Raw genomic sequence first — 16,037 nt, forward strand, 5'->3', positions numbered from 1 at the left:
CTCGTACGACAGGCAGGAATACCTCGGGCCTATTCTTACCCCGGACCTGCAGGGGGGACGAAGAGAGAGAGGAGATGAAGAAACAACTACGTGTGAATCCCAGTCGACGTAAGAGAAGTTAAAAACAAGTAAGTGGAGAAAGGTCTATAAAATAGACCATAGAGAAACGGAGTTCCAGAACTGAAAATTAAATGGCCTGTGCCGTATTGCTACGATGGATAAAAAGTAAGTCGGCGCCGACTGCCTGCGAGTCGTTCGCTAAATCGGCCGATAACTTAGACGGCAAACAGAAACTGGAAGGTAAGGAGGTAAAAGAAATGGCATTCCGTCAGCAAAAGTTGCGCGCAATGTGCACAAAGTGGTGGGGGAGCGCCACTTAAATGGCGATCGCTATAAAGGCATTGCCCAAAACGCAACCCAGTTAAAATTACGTCACTGCGGGAGGGCCGAGAGGAAGTCGTCGAAGCCGCTGGGAGGTGCTTAATAACCTGGAGCTTGTTCCTGTTAAGGGAGGACCACCAGTGGCGATGCCGAAGTGGCACCTGCTGACAGAGGGCAACACAGAGCGGGCTGAGGTACGAGGACTGCAGCCACGGCAGCAGCGTCAGCGGCCTTGTTTCCTATCAGACTGACGTTACCAGGGACCCACATGAAAATCGCAGTGTCTCCATCAAGAGTGAGGCGGTGAGTTTTCCTGGACCCGTTGCACTAAGGGATGGACGGTGTACAGCGCTAGGGCTTTTAAGGGCTCAGAGAGAGCAGATGACAACAGAAAAGCCTCTGTCACCGGATGTACCCCGTGGCCTTATGCAGGCCGAAGAGAAAGTCTGCGCCAATGACGAAGACACACTCAACACCACGGTCAGAGCTCCATCAGTGTACACAAAGGTACAGTCGCGGAGTTCCATGCGAAGGTCTTGATATTCGAGGCGACAGAGGGAGGCTGGAGTAGTGTCCTTAGGAAACGAATGAAGGCCAAGGTGAACACGGGCCGCCGCACGAAGCCGAGGTGGTGGGGTTCACACCCACCGGGATAGTAGCAGAGAGCGAGAAGTTAAGCTGTCGGGGAAAGAGCCGAAGGCGAACTCCTGGTCTCTTTCTTTGGTACAGGGGTTTAAGAAGAATATCGAAACACAGCAAGAAATGTTCGCTTTAACAAATTTAACTGCCAACCAAACTTCCAGGTTGCGCCATTAAATAAATGGCGACACTTGTGCAATGTCCTCAGTAAGCGGCATGTGTCAGTCGAGGTCGGAACGGTGTTGTGTGGTGTTTTAAGTGCATTATGCCAGAGGTAACAATTGGAAAGTAACTGGTGGTGTCGTATGGTGGCTGTCTTCGTAACCAAGATAGCCATAGTGTTTGGTGTTTCAAGAGGCACTAGAAAATTCATACCACTCACAGGGAAAGCGGAAAAACACCATCCGCTAAATTACGACGCGGACGGGACATTCGGACACTGAACAGTACTGTGACAACAGCGTAGCACCTGTTCACATCACTGCAGAACAATGTCGCACCCGCGAACAGTCAGCATCAAAATACGAATCGAACTCCGTGAACAGGGAGCTGAGAGGCGAGCTGGAATCCTAAGACCACTCATCACTTTATGCAAATGCCCCTGACATGAAACTGCCACTGAAGCCATGAAACCTGGACGATAGGAGAAAGTCATTTGATGGACAGTCTTGTTCCACGTTGTTTCCAACTTATGGTCCAGTTTACGTCGCAACAGTGAAATATGGCGGGGTTCAGTGATTTTGGCAGCCGTGACGTAATGAGTTATGGACGAAGTATCACTTCCATGTATGTAGGTTTCCAGAGAGCTTCCTCAATCGTTCCTCACAACTGATTACTCAGAAAATTGCTTCTCGCCGAGTACCAATACAGCTGTGCGACTAAATTCGTCATACACCGTAACAAAGGTCACAGTTCGTAGTAAGCGCCGGAAAGTGATATCTTGCGTTCCTGAAGTAGTAGTTGTAGGTCTTCTTCCTTGTCCACATAAACTATTTAGGAGAAACTGAGCAGCCTCTTTTGCTTATTTGCAGACGATGGTGCCATTTATCGTCTAGTAAACTCGTTAGATCAAAACCAGTTACCAAATAACTTAGCCAAGTTATTTATATGATGCGCAAAGAGGCAGCAGACCCTAAATAATGTGGAGTCTTGAGTCATCCAAGGCGTACTAAAAGAAATCCGGTAAATTTCAGTTACGCGATAGGTCACACAAAACTCGAGGCTGTGAATTATAAATACGTATCACAATCAAGGCAAATTGGAACAACCAAAGCCGATGTTTGGTAAACTACTCAAATACTGCGATTTGTTGGCAGAACACTTAGAAGATGCAGCAGGTTTAATGGAGACAACCTACGCCACCCTTGTCCATCCTCTGCTACTGTGTTGTACAGTATGGGACCCTTACCAGATAGGACTTATGGAGGAAGTCGAAAAAATTTAAGGAGTGGCACCGTTCCCAATTATCAATAAGTAGGGGACAGTCACAGACATGATACCCGAATTTAGGCCAGTTTGAAGCCAATTCGCCGACTTGAGTGCCAGTGATGAAATGTTGACACCCAGTCCTTGAGCACATACAATCTGCGACCCAGCCGGGAATGGAACCTGGACTCCCCGCATGGCAGTGAGCCGCACCAGCCACTCAGCTAAGGCTGCTAATAGAACTGACGCTGTGACGTCACTAGACAGAGGCCGTGACCACCGACAAATAGAGTCCTGAGCGCACGCCTGTAACGTCAGCAATGTAGCATTGGTGGCTGGCAATAAATAAAAGTCCTTTGGTCAAATTTTTGACACTGTAGTAGGAAAGCTTTTGAGAAAGCTCTCTGATAAAATCTAGAGCGAGTGCCGTTAACATGTCGCTTAGCTCGCTGAAGGACATTTAACCTTCAGAGTAGAGCATGTTTGGTACCTGACTACCACCACACTGATCATTGCGAAGTCTGAAGAATACGAAATTCTTCATAACACAAAGCACGCTGACTACAAAAACCATTGGACTCTTACAAATAAATACCTGCGACAAATTGCATTCCAAGTTGCTGCCCTGTGGGTGATTTAAGGCTTACATATAAAAAGGATGTAGAATGAGATGTGAACAGCCAATCGTGTTCGAAGTGCACTTAAGTGCAAAGTGTACGTACTTGTAATGTAAGTAACCTAATTTAACGTTCATAAATTCCTCTTAGATATATGTCTTCATTTGTTTCTGGAATACATAAAATGATATAGGGGGATTCAATTACTATGTTGCCAGCTGGAGTGGCATTAGCCTGTTGCTGAAAGTCTTCGCCACGAGACGATCCTCAGCAGAAATATCATTCATGATTTAAACAATCAAACACGGGACTAATTACGTATCTTTGCATGATGCTATGCTAGATTTGATCTCTACCAAATACAAATAGTTACCTATGTAACTTATGTGATGTTTTGGAAGTATGACGAAATCTGATTGCAGTAAAACATAAAACTGCAGGGCAACATGCAGAACAGACTTACAAAAATCACGAAATACCTACGTGAGTATTTCGTTTTGATGGTAGATTATCGAAAAGAGTCATTAATAATGAAAAAATACTTAACTAGTGCAGTGGTTTATTATTTAAATCATGAATGACAAGTGCTGGCTTTCTAGAGACGTCGATTATGATGCACGAAATAAATGTCATTTCTTAAATAAGTTATGTATGCGAATATGGTGGGGGCAGGCACTTTCATCAAGTTAAATAGAAACATTTATTTCCCTTTTCTCAATGTCCTCTCATTGTAGCTCACGAAACTGATTCTGGTGAACATTTCGAGCTGCTGCCTCACTATCCTCTGTTTCACACACTATCGTTTCCATTTCTTTCTTTTCGAGCAGTGCACTCGCCACCAACATATGCTGTTTACTGTTTTGGCATCCATAACCGAACTATAAAATTTTACGATCGTGTAATAGATCCAGTAAAATAGGTTGATCGAAGAAGCTTTAATTCTTTGACAAAGCACGCGTCTGTGTCGGCCGAAAGTTAACACATTGCTGACATCTCAGATGTGCGCTTGGGCCCGTATGTATCGGTGGCCACGCCAGAGGCAGTCGCAGGCTTGCTCTCACAGAACTGGTCTCCACGCAGGGGCAGCGTAGACTTCACGGCAGCACACGCAGCAGCCTAACGGGAAGGCGAAGCAGCTGCCTCTTCGAAGACTCGAGATCTACCTACGGGCGTATCCTGGACACGATGGCATATTTCAGCAGCCCGTCACCGTACAACCGGCAGTTAATGGGCAGAGGGGCACAGTACAACGAACTAATTTTAGCCGGCGCACAACCCCCGTAACACTGTAGCCTCCATCTCCGGCAGTTCGCGACCGGTGCAAGACGACTTCCTCCTGCGACGACAGCATTAACGCCATGCCGTCGCTTTTGCTGGCCGCCAAACGTATCTCTTCCGCAGTGACTAACTTCACCAGCTCCAACGGCTGCTGCGCTGCGCCTCCCCCCTCCCAAGTACACGTACGTTTTTTTGTTTTTTTTGTGGTTTTAGGGCGCACAACTTCAATGGTCATTAGCGCCCAGACTACGTTAGGAATGCACCGCGAGGCACAAGTTTAAAACAGCAACTAAAAGGGAAACACGATAAAAGACAGATTGACAGGCATAGGACTAAAAAACAGCATAATCAAGTGTCCTTAGACAGGTTTGTCAAGTTGATAAAACGAAGAACGCGAGCAGCTGCTCCTGGGTAATCCGCTAAAATGGCATCTAGAGTACATGGTAGGCCAAGATCAAGAAGCAGTGTATTAAAATCCGGACAGGACGTTAAAATGTGGCGTACCGTCAGCAATTGCCCACATGGGCAGAAAGGCGCCGGCGCAGCCGTCAGCAGATGGCGATGGCTGAACCTGCAGTGTCCAATTCGTAACCGGGCCAAAACTACCTCCACCCGCCGAGAAGGGCGTGAGGACGTCCAAGCCACGGGAAGAGGTTTCAAGGCCCGAAGCTTGTTGTCTGTAAGTGCAGCCCAATCGGCATGCCACAGCGATAAAATGCGCCGACAAATGACCCTGCTACAATCTGACGAAGGGACAACAAGAAGCTGTCCGAGGCTGGAGGACCGCAGCCTTGGCCGCGGCATCTGCAGCTTCGTTCCCAGGGATACCGACATGGTCAGGAACCCACAAAGCTAACCGGAGAACCGTCGTCCACCAGCTGCTGAAGAGAGCGTTGGATCCGGTGCACGAAAGGGTGAACCGGGTACAGATCACCGAGGCTCTGGATGGCGCTCAGGGAATCGGAGCAGATGACGTAAGCAGAATGTCGGTGGCGGCAGATGTAAAGAACAGCCTGGTAGAGGGCAAAGAGCTCAGCTGTGAAGACCGAACAATGGCCATGGAGCCGGTATTTGAAACTTTGTGCCCCGACAATAAAAGAACACCCGACCCCGTCATTGGTCTTAGAGCCATCTGTATAAATGAAAGTCATATGGATGAACTTCGAACGAAGTTCCACAAAACGGGAGTGGTATACCGAACCGGGGGTAACCTCCTTTGGGAGCGAGCTGAGGTCAGGGTGAACGTGAACCTGAGCCTGGAGCCAAGGTGGCGTGTGGCTCTCGCCCACTCTAAAGGTTGCAGGGAGTGAAAAATCAAGGTGTTGAAGGAGGCGACGAAAGCGAACTCCAGGGGGTAGCAGGGCAGAGACATACAACCCGTATTGACGGTCGAGCGAGTCGTCAAAAAAGGAACGATAAGACGGGTGGTCGGGCATTGACAGTAACCGACAGGTATACCGACAAAGCAGTATATCGCGCCGGTAGGTGAGTGGCAATTCACCAGCGTCAGCATGAAGACTCTCGACGGGACTAGTATAAAACGCTCCGATCGCAAGACGTAAACCCCGATGTTGTATGGAGTTGAGGTGGCGTAAAATGGATGGCCGTGCAGAGGAGTATACGAAGCTCCCATAATCCAGCTTGGAGCGGACGATCGTCCGATATAGGCGAAGTAGGACAGTTCGATCCGCTCCCCACGACATACCAATGAGAACACGTAGGACATTTAGAGAACGGGTACAACGGGCAGCCGAATATGACATGTGGAGACCAGCTAAGTTTCCTGTCAAATGCAAGACCTAAAAATTTTGTTGTCTCCGCGAATGGGAGAGCAACGGGACCGAGTCTTAAGGACGGTGGGAGAAACACTTTGTAGCGGCAGAAGTTAATACAGGCCGTCTTCTCGGCAGAAAAACGGAAGCCATTGGCGACACTCCAGGGGTAAAGACTGTCAAGAGAACGCTGAAGACAGCGCTCCAGGAAACATGTACGCTGCGCGCTGCAATAGATGGTCAAATCGTCCACGAAAAGGGAGCCTGATACATCAGCTGGGAGGCAATCCATTATTGGATTGATCGCTATGGCGAAGAGAGCGACGCTTAAAACTGAGCCCTGTGGCACCCCATTCTCCTGGCGAAAGGTGTGACAGGACAGAACCTACACGTACCCTGAACTGTCTATCCATTAAAAAGGAACGAATAAAAGGAGGGAGGCGACCGCGAAGGGCCCGTGTATGCATGGTGCGGAGAATGCCCGCCCTCCAACAGGTGTCGTAAGCCTTCTCCAAATCAAAGAACACAGCCGCGGTCGGGCGCTTCCGCAAGAAGTTATTCATAATGAAGGTCGACAAGGTAACCAGATGGTCAACAGCAGAGCGGCGCCTACGAAATCAACATTGTACATTGGTAAGTAGGCGTCGAGACTCTAGCAGCCAAACCAATCGAGAGTTAACCATTCGCTCCATCACTTTACAGACACAGCTGATAAGTGAGATAGGTCGATAACTGGAAGGCAAGTGCTTGTCCTTCCCCGGCTTAGGAATCGGGACAACAATAGACTCGCGCCAGCATGCGGGAACATGTCCCTCAATCCAGATGCGATTGTATGTACGAAGAAGAAAACCTTTACCCGCAGGAGAAAGGTTCTTCAGCATCTGAATATGCATAGAATCAGGCCCTGGAGCGGAGGACCGTGATCGGCCAAGTGCGTGTTCGAGTTCCCGCATGGTGAATGGGGCATTATAACTTTCACAATTCGAGGAGCGGAAGTTAGGTGGCCTAGCCTCCTCTGCCTGTTTGCGGGGGAGGAAGGCAGGGTGGTAATGAGCGGAGCTCGAAACCTCTGCGAAGAAGCGGCCGAAGGCATTGGAGACAGCCTCAGGGGCCACAAGGACGTCATTCGCGACCTTCAAGCCAGAAACTGGGGAGTGGACCTTAGTGCCAGATAGCCGGCGCAGGCTACCCCAGACAACAGAAGGAGTAAAACTGTTGAAGGTGCTTGTGAAAGCAGCCCAGCTGGCTTTCTTGCTGTCTTTGATAATACGACGCCACTGAGCACGTAATCGTTTATAATTGATACAATTCGCCACTGTAGGGTGGCGTTTAAAGGTGCGTAAAGCACGTCGACGAACACGTAAAGCGTCTCTACATGCTGCGGTCCACCAGGGGACCGGTACGCGACGTGGAGAAGGAGGGTGAGGGATGGAATATTCAGCAGCAGCGAGAATGACTTCCGTGAGGTGTGCGACCTGACGATCGCAGCTTGTGAAGGTTTGATCGTGAAAGGTCGCCCTGGAAGAGAAGAGCCCCCAGTCTGCCTTGGATATGGTCCAACTAGAGGAGCACGGAGAGGGGGTATGCTGCAGGAGATGGATAACACACGGGAAGTGGTCGCTCGAATATGTATCCGAAAGGGCATACCATTCAAACCGGCGTGCAAGTTGGGGAGTACATATAGAGAGGTCTAAATGGGAATAGGTGTGAGATGTGTCCGAAAGAAAAGTAGGGGCGCCAGTATTGAGGCAGACAAGATTGAGCTGGTTGAAAAGGTCTGCTAACAAGGAGCCCCTCGGGCAGGATGCTGGAGAGCCCCAAAGGGGATGGTGGGCATTGAAGTCTCCAGTTAACAAAAATGGTGCAGGTAGCTGAGCAATAAGTTGCATCATGTCTGCCCTGGGAACGGCAGATGACGATGGAGTGTAAACGGTACAAAAGGAAAACGTAAAAGTGGAGAGAGTAATGCGGATGGCAACTGCCTGCAGGCCGGTGTGCAACGTGATGGGATCGTAGTAAATATCATCCCGGACCAGCAACATAACCCCTCCATGAGCTGGGATACCTACCACAGGGGGTAGGTCAAAACGCACAGAGGTGTAGTGTGCCAAGGCAATTTGATCGCATGGGCGTAGCTTCGTTTCTTGGAGAGCTACGACGAGCGGACGGTGCAAGCGGAGCAGCAACTTCAAGTCCTCTCGGTTGGAGCGAATGCTGCGAATATTCCAGTAAATAAGTGCCATCGTAAGAAAAGGAAGATGAGAGAAGGGGTCACCTCGAAGGCCGCTTAGGGCCTGGCTTCGAGCGAGCACTGCCGCCGCTATCAGTAGGCGGACAGTCATCGTCCATTGGGTCTATAGGGTCATCGGCCATCTCGGGAGGATGGCCGGGAGGGGGAGCTTCCTCCGCCGGTGAACGGCCAGATGTACGGCTACCAGCGGTGCGGCCAGGCGAAACGGATGACGGCCTGGGGCGGCAACCGCTGGGTGGCGCAGGAGAAGAAATGCGCCGTGGCGGCGAAGGAGAACTGTGCTTCCTATGCGCCTTTTTGGAAGGACGTTTGGTGGAAGTACCGGTCGAAGGCTGGGAGGTCGAGGTACGGAGGAGGTCTGCACGGGATGGTTCCTTCTTGAAGGCCCGTGCATCTGACTTCGGGGTCTTCGTCTTAGCAGAAGCTGATGAAGAGGCTGGTGTCTGTGGGGTGATGGGAGGAAGAGGAGACGTCGACCGCGCGATCTTAGCACTGGCCGAATGGACGACCGTGGTGCTGAAGGTCAGATCGCATGTCTGGGTGGCTACCTCCCTGGTAGTCCGAGGAGAGGCGAGGACAGTACTGTATTTCCCCGCTTGGAGCAGCGCGGGCTTCCTACTAGCCAATAGCTTGCGAGCAGCCGAGGTGGACACTTTCTCTTGGACCCGAATTTCTTGGATACAGCGTTCTTCCTTATGGACAGGACAGTCGCCGGAGGATGCGGCATGGTCACCCTGACAGTTCACACAATCAGGAGACGGAGGTGGACAGTCACCCTCATGGGCATCCCTGCCACAAGTGACACATTTAGCCGCATTGGAACAAGGCTGTCGAGTGTGATTGAAACGCTGACACTGGTAGCAGCGCGTAGGTGTCGGGACATAGGGGCGAACAGAAATAACCTCGTAGCCCGCCTTGATGCGCGATGGCAGCTTAACACTATCGAAGGTCAAGAAAAGTGTCCGGGTCGGTACAAGGTCATTGTTGACCTTTGTCATGACCCTATGGACAGCCGTCACGCCCTGCTCAGCGAGGAAAGATTGAAGCTCCTCGTCAGTCAATCCGTTGAGGGAGCTAGTATAGACTACACCACGAGACGAATTCAAAGTGCGGTGAGCCTCCACCCGGACAGGGAACGTATAAAGGAGGGTGGCCCGAAGCAGTTTTTGTGCCTGAAAGGCACTCTCAGTTTCTAGTAATAAGGTACCGTTACGCAACCTGGTACAAGATTTGACAGATCCGGCTATGGCATCTACGCCCTTCTGAATAACGAAAGGGTTGACAGAGGAAAAATCCTTTCCGTCCTCAGATCGAGAAACGACGAGGAACTGTGGGGCAGGCGGTAGTACTTTTGTCACTGTTGGCTGGTCACGTTTCCGTTTTTGGGTCGAAGTCGAGAGAGATGGAGTAGAATCCATTGCGGAGGAATCCCCCATGATTGCCAGCGTCTCCGATGGCGCGCTCCTTCCTTGTGGGGACCCTGTCAGGGCACTCCCGCCTTAGGTGAATGTTTACACCTCAGGTCACACCTCCCGAGAAACAGACGGAGGGACCAATCGGCATGGTCAGAAGGTATCAGCTCAGGCAATCACCCCTCCCCGGGCCTGGCCTTTACCAGGGGGTACGCGCGTGCCTTACATGTCTACCCAGGGCTGGGACTTACGCATTACCCCGTCACCAGCTACGCCTGTGAACGCGTGAGTCGGCCTTCAGGCACGCACAGGGAGGAAGGAAGAAGAGAGGGAGAAAGAGGACAGACTGTCTCAAACGCCGAGGCGGAGACCAGAGAAGGCAGTGAGAAAAAGGCAATGAGAAAAAGGCAATGAGAAAAAGGCAATGAGAAAAAGGCAATGAGAAAAAGGCAATGAGAAAAAGGCAATGAGAAAAAGGCAATGAGAAAAAGGCAATGAGAAAAAGGCAATGAGAAAAAGGCAATGAGAAAAAGGCAATGAGAAAAAGGCAATGAGAAAAAGGCAATGAGAAAAAGGCAATGAGAAAAAGGCAATGAGAAAAAGGCAATGAGAAAAAGGCAATGAGAAAAAGGCAATGAGAAAAAGGCAATGAGAAAAAGGCAATGAGAAAAAGGCAATGAGAAAAAGGCAATGAGAAAAAGGCAATGAGAAAAAGGCAATGAGAAAAAGGCAATGAGAAAAAGGCAATGAGAAAAAGGCAATGAGAAAAAGGCAATGAGAAAAAGGCAATGAGAAAAAGGCAATGAGAAAAAGGCAATGAGAAAAAGGCAATGAGAAAAAGGCAATGAGAAAAAGGCAATGAGAAAAAGGCAATGAGAAAAAGGCAATGAGAAAAAGGCAATGAGAAAAAGGCAATGAGAAAAAGGCAATGAGAAAAAGGCAATGAGAAAAAGGCAATGAGAAAAAGGCAATGAGAAAAAGGCAATGAGAAAAAGGCAATGAGAAAAAGGCAATGAGAAAAAGGCAATGAGAAAAAGGCAATGAGAAAAAGGCAATGAGAAAAAGGCAATGAGAAAAAGGCAATGAGAAAAAGGCAATGAGAAAAAGGCAATGAGAAAAAGGCAATGAGAAAAAGGCAATGAGAAAAAGGCAATGAGAAAAAGGCAATGAGAAAAAGGCAATGAGAAAAAGGCAATGAGAAAAAGGCAATGAGAAAAAGGCAATGAGAAAAAGGCAATGAGAAAAAGGCAATGAGAAAAAGGCAATGAGAAAAAGGCAATGAGAAAAAGGCAATGAGAAAAAGGCAATGAGAAAAAGGCAATGAGAAAAAGGCAATGAGAAAAAGGCAATGAGAAAAAGGCAATGAGAAAAAGGCAATGAGAAAAAGGCAATGAGAAAAAGGCAATGAGAAAAAGGCAATGAGAAAAAGGCAATGAGAAAAAGGCAATGAGAAAAAGGCAATGAGAAAAAGGCAATGAGAAAAAGGCAATGAGAAAAAGGCAATGAGAAAAAGGCAATGAGAAAAAGGCAATGAGAAAAAGGCAATGAGAAAAAGGCAATGAGAAAAAGGCAATGAGAAAAAGGCAATGAGAAAAAGGCAATGAGAAAAAGGCAATGAGAAAAAGGCAATGAGAAAAAGGCAATGAGAAAAAGGCAATGAGAAAAAGGCAATGAGAAAAAGGCAATGAGAAAAAGGCAATGAGAAAAAGGCAATGAGAAAAAGGCAATGAGAAAAAGGCAATGAGAAAAAGGCAATGAGAAAAAGGCAATGAGAAAAAGGCAATGAGAAAAAGGCAATGAGAAAAAGGCAATGAGAAAAAGGCAATGAGAAAAAGGCAATGAGAAAAAGGCAATGAGAAAAAGGCAATGAGAAAAAGGCAATGAGAAAAAGGCAATGAGAAAAAGGCAATGAGAAAAAGGCAATGAGAAAAAGGCAATGAGAAAAAGGCAATGAGAAAAAGGCAATGAGAAAAAGGCAATGAGAAAAAGGCAATGAGAAAAAGGCAATGAGAAAAAGGCAATGAGAAAAAGGCAATGAGAAAAAGGCAATGAGAAAAAGGCAATGAGAAAAAGGCAATGAGAAAAAGGCAATGAGAAAAAGGCAATGAGAAAAAGGCAATGAGAAAAAGGCAATGAGAAAAAGGCAATGAGAAAAAGGCAATGAGAAAAAGGCAATGAGAAAAAGGCAATGAGAAAAAGGCAATGAGAAAAAGGCAATGAGAAAAAGGCAATGAGAAAAAGGCAATGAGAAAAAGGCAATGAGAAAAAGGCAATGAGAAAAAGGCAATGAGAAAAAGGCAATGAGAAAAAGGCAATGAGAAAAAGGCAATGAGAAAAAGGCAATGAGAAAAAGGCAATGAGAAAAAGGCAATGAGAAAAAGGCAATGAGAAAAAGGCAATGAGAAAAAGGCAATGAGAAAAAGGCAATGAGAAAAAGGCAATGAGAAAAAGGCAATGAGAAAAAGGCAATGAGAAAAAGGCAATGAGAAAAAGGCAATGAGAAAAAGGCAATGAGAAAAAGGCAATGAGAAAAAGGCAATGAGAAAAAGGCAATGAGAAAAAGGCAATGAGAAAAAGGCAATGAGAAAAAGGCAATGAGAAAAAGGCAATGAGAAAAAGGCAATGAGAAAAAGGCAATGAGAAAAAGGCAATGAGAAAAAGGCAATGAGAAAAAGGCAATGAGAAAAAGGCAATGAGAAAAAGGCAATGAGAAAAAGGCAATGAGAAAAAGGCAATGAGAAAAAGGCAATGAGAAAAAGGCAATGAGAAAAAGGCAATGAGAAAAAGGCAATGAGAAAAAGGCAATGAGAAAAAGGCAATGAGAAAAAGGCAATGAGAAAAAGGCAATGAGAAAAAGGCAATGAGAAAAAGGCAATGAGAAAAAGGCAATGAGAAAAAGGCAATGAGAAAAAGGCAATGAGAAAAAGGCAATGAGAAAAAGGCAATGAGAAAAAGGCAATGAGAAAAAGGCAATGAGAAAAAGGCAATGAGAAAAAGGCAATGAGAAAAAGGCAATGAGAAAAAGGCAATGAGAAAAAGGCAATGAGAAAAAGGCAATGAGAAAAAGGCAATGAGAAAAAGGCAATGAGAAAAAGGCAATGAGAAAAAGGCAATGAGAAAAAGGCAATGAGAAAAAGGCAATGAGAAAAAGGCAATGAGAAAAAGGCAATGAGAAAAAGGCAATGAGAAAAAGGCAATGAGAAAAAGGCAATGAGAAAAAGGCAATGAGAAAAAGGCAATGAGAAAAAGGCAATGAGAAAAAGGCAATGAGAAAAAGGCAATGAGAAAAAGGCAATGAGAAAAAGGCAATGAGAAAAAGGCAATGAGAAAAAGGCAATGAGAAAAAGGCAATGAGAAAAAGGCAATGAGAAAAAGGCAATGAGAAAAAGGCAATGAGAAAAAGGCAATGAGAAAAAGGCAATGAGAAAAAGGCAATGAGAAAAAGGCAATGAGAAAAAGGCAATGAGAAAAAGGCAATGAGAAAAAGGCAATGAGAAAAAGGCAATGAGAAAAAGGCAATGAGAAAAAGGCAATGAGAAAAAGGCAATGAGAAAAAGGCAATGAGAAAAAGGCAATGAGAAAAAGGCAATGAGAAAAAGGCAATGAGAAAAAGGCAATGAGAAAAAGGCAATGAGAAAAAGGCAATGAGAAAAAGGCAATGAGAAAAAGGCAATGAGAAAAAGGCAATGAGAAAAAGGCAATGAGAAAAAGGCAATGAGAAAAAGGCAATGAGAAAAAGGCAATGAGAAAAAGGCAATGAGAAAAAGGCAATGAGAAAAAGGCAATGAGAAAAAGGCAATGAGAAAAAGGCAATGAGAAAAAGGCAATGAGAAAAAGGCAATGAGAAAAAGGCAATGAGAAAAAGGCAATGAGAAAAAGGCAATGAGAAAAAGGCAATGAGAAAAAGGCAATGAGAAAAAGGCAATGAGAAAAAGGCAATGAGAAAAAGGCAATGAGAAAAAGGCAATGAGAAAAAGGCAATGAGAAAAAGGCAATGAGAAAAAGGCAATGAGAAAAAGGCAATGAGAAAAAGGCAATGAGAAAAAGGCAATGAGAAAAAGGCAATGAGAAAAAGGCAATGAGAAAAAGGCAATGAGAAAAAGGCAATGAGAAAAAGGCAATGAGAAAAAGGCAATGAGAAAAAGGCAATGAGAAAAAGGCAATGAGAAAAAGGCAATGAGAAAAAGGCAATGAGAAAAAGGCAATGAGAAAAAGGCAATGAGAAAAAGGCAATGAGAAAAAGGCAATGAGAAAAAGGCAATGAGAAAAAGGCAATGAGAAAAAGGCAATGAGAAAAAGGCAATGAGAAAAAGGCAATGAGAAAAAGGCAATGAGAAAAAGGCAATGAGAAAAAGGCAATGAGAAAAAGGCAATGAGAAAAAGGCAATGAGAAAAAGGCAATGAGAAAAAGGCAATGAGAAAAAGGCAATGAGAAAAAGGCAATGAGAAAAAGGCAATGAGAAAAAGGCAATGAGAAAAAGGCAATGAGAAAAAGGCAATGAGAAAAAGGCAATGAGAAAAAGGCAATGAGAAAAAGGCAATGAGAAAAAGGCAATGAGAAAAAGGCAATGAGAAAAAGGCAATGAGAAAAAGGCAATGAGAAAAAGGCAATGAGAAAAAGGCAATGAGAAAAAGGCAATGAGAAAAAGGCAATGAGAAAAAGGCAATGAGAAAAAGGCAATGAGAAAAAGGCAATGAGAAAAAGGCAATGAGAAAAAGGCAATGAGAAAAAGGCAATGAGAAAAAGGCAATGAGAAAAAGGCAATGAGAAAAAGGCAATGAGAAAAAGGCAATGAGAAAAAGGCAATGAGAAAAAGGCAATGAGAAAAAGGCAATGAGAAAAAGGCAATGAGAAAAAGGCAATGAGAAAAAGGCAATGAGAAAAAGGCAATGAGAAAAAGGCAATGAGAAAAAGGCAATGAGAAAAAGGCAATGAGAAAAAGGCAATGAGAAAAAGGCAATGAGAAAAAGGCAATGAGAAAAAGGCAATGAGAAAAAGGCAATGAGAAAAAGGCAATGAGAAAAAGGCAATGAGAAAAAGGCAATGAGAAAAAGGCAATGAGAAAAAGGCAATGAGAAAAAGGCAATGAGAAAAAGGCAATGAGAAAAAGGCAATGAGAAAAAGGCAATGAGAAAAAGGCAATGAGAAAAAGGCAATGAGAAAAAGGCAATGAGAAAAAGGCAATGAGAAAAAGGCAATGAGAAAAAGGCAATGAGAAAAAGGCAATGAGAAAAAGGCAATGAGAAAAAGGCAATGAGAAAAAGGCAATGAGAAAAAGGCAATGAGAAAAAGGCAATGAGAAAAAGGCAATGAGAAAAAGGCAATGAGAGAAAGGCAATGAGAAAAAGGCAATGAGAAAAAGGCAATGAGAAAAAGGCAATGAGAAAAAGGCAATGAGAAAAAGGCAATGAGAAAAAGGCAATGAGAAAAAGGCAATGAGAAAAAGGCAATGAGAAAAAGGCAATGAGAAAAAGGCAATGAGAGAAAGGCAATGAGAAAAAGGCAATGAGAAAAAGGCAATGAGAAAAAGGCAATGAGAAAAAGGCAATGAGAAAAAGGCAATGAGAAAAAGGCAATGAGAAAGAGTAAGGAAGACAGTGAGGTGGAGAAGAGCAAAGAAAGGAACCAACAAAAGGAAGGGAGAGACGAGAAGTGAAAAACGGAAAGGACCACGATTATAGGTCGTGGAACCGTCCGTTTCCGGACGCAGGCACTGACTACCCCTGTGAGGGGGATGGACTCCTTTTAGTCGCCTCTTGCGACAGGCAGGAATACCTCAGGCCTATTCTAATCCCCAGACCCGCAGGGTGGAAGGAAGGTGTCAGCTCAGGCAATCACCCCTCTTTGGGCCTGGCCTTTACCAGGGAGTACGTGCGTGCCTTACTTGTCTACCCAGAGCGGGGAATTACGCGTTACCACGTGCGAACTCGTGGGTCGGCCTTCAGGCACGCACAGGGAGGAAGGAAGAAGAGGAAAAAGAAGGGAGAGAGGGAGAGAAAGGACTGACTGTCGCAAACGCCAAGGCAGAGACCAGAGAGGGCGCGGAGGAGAAGGCGCGGAGGAGAAGGCGCGGAGGAGAAGGCGCGGAGGAGAAGGCGCGGAGGAGAAGGCGCGGAGGAGAAGGCGCGGAGGAGAAGGCGCGGAGGAGAAGGCGCGGAGGAGAAGGCAAGTAAGACAGTGAGATGGAGAAGAACGAAGAAAGGAACCAACGAAAGGAAGGAAGAAACCAGAAGAAATGAAAAACCAAAATGACCGCAAATA

This window comes from Schistocerca cancellata, chromosome 7 (genome assembly GCF_023864275.1).
Source record: "Schistocerca cancellata isolate TAMUIC-IGC-003103 chromosome 7, iqSchCanc2.1, whole genome shotgun sequence".
Lineage (NCBI taxonomy): Eukaryota > Metazoa > Arthropoda > Insecta > Orthoptera > Acrididae > Schistocerca > Schistocerca cancellata.